Here is a 1,553-nt window from a genome sequence, read left to right as displayed (position 1 = left end):
CTAGCAGGAAAGCTAATTCAAGCAAAGGAAATGTACAAGAGCACCTAATAGCATTGGTCAAAAGAGACTAGTGTTTTTTTTTTTTTAACGATATTTTTTCGTCTGACAAACTAAGAATTTAATCGAGCTCTATCTAAAGATTTATCGTTAGTCAATAAATTATTATATACATAAAGTAAAATTTAAACTTCCGACACTTGCTTAAGCTTAGTTAAACTATAATATTTAGAAGCTTGAAACTAAGCTATGTCATTAATTAATTAATTAACGGAAATCACTCAAATAAAGACGTCTAAAACGTCTTTTTTTTAAATGTTTTTTAGTAACTAAAATTTAACACATATAATCAATTAAACTATGTTATTTTTGTCAAAATTAGGCCAAACAAATTAATTTGATCGAAAAAATAGTGAATCAAATCTTGAATTAGTCTAAATTAATATTATTTTTTATAAAAAATAACTATAATACCTTTATTATAAAAAATGACTAAAATACTCTTATTATGTGTACATTAATTTTGAGAATCATAAATTCTAATCGTTTACTTCTCTGTGTGTGTTTGGATTGTGGTTAGTCAAACTGGAGTTTGAACAAAAATGATTTTATAAAATTGATTTTGGGTATAAGTAAGTTTGTGTCAACATAATTTATGTTTGGTAATTCTATACTAAAATTAATTTTGATAAAATAAATATTGTTTAGATAATATTAGTTAAAATCACTTTTAGATAGATAATTACTTAAAAGGACATGACATTAAATTATAATATTTTTTTTTATACATGTTTAATTTTGTTTATACTTTTTTCTTATATGTTTTTTATATAGTATATTTTTAATACTCTTAGTACTCTTTTTTAGTACATTATAATTTTTAATTATTATTATTATTTATGATTAATTTTTTTATTTAATTTATTTTACTTAATGGGATCAATAAATTTTATTATAAAAAGATAATAATAAATATAATACACAAAAATTATAACTATAAAAATATATAATGTCAAATAAAAAATTAATAAAAAATATAAATAATAAATAATAGAAAAAAAGAGTTCATGTAAAGAGAAATAATAAAAAATTTATAAATAATATAATAATATGTATAAAGGATAAAGTTGGTAAAAAAAAATAAATATTAAATGTCAATGGCTAAAAGCCAGTTAGTGCAACGTAGAAGCTAGAAATTCTTGCTTCTTGTAAACGTGGTTTTGTAACCAAAATCACTTCTGCGTTTATAGATGGAAAAATTAGCCATTTAAGCGTTCAAGAAGCTGTCGTTAGGATTTAGAAATTTTAAAATTAATATATATAGAATAGGAGTATTTTAGTCATTTTCTATAATAAGAGTATTGTAGTCATTTTCTATAAAAAATAATATTAATTTAGACCGGTTCAAGATTTGATTCACTATTTTTTTTGTTAAATTAATTTGTCTAACTTAATTTTGACAAAAATAACACGACTTAATCAATTATATGTGTTAAATTTAATTAATAAAAAACATCTTTAAAAAAAAACATTTTAGATGTCTTTATTTAAGTGAC

Source organism: Arachis ipaensis, chromosome B05 (genome assembly GCF_000816755.2).
Source record: "Arachis ipaensis cultivar K30076 chromosome B05, Araip1.1, whole genome shotgun sequence".
NCBI classification, from domain to species: domain Eukaryota; kingdom Viridiplantae; phylum Streptophyta; class Magnoliopsida; order Fabales; family Fabaceae; genus Arachis; species Arachis ipaensis.
Note: the sequence above shows the minus strand (reverse complement) of the source record.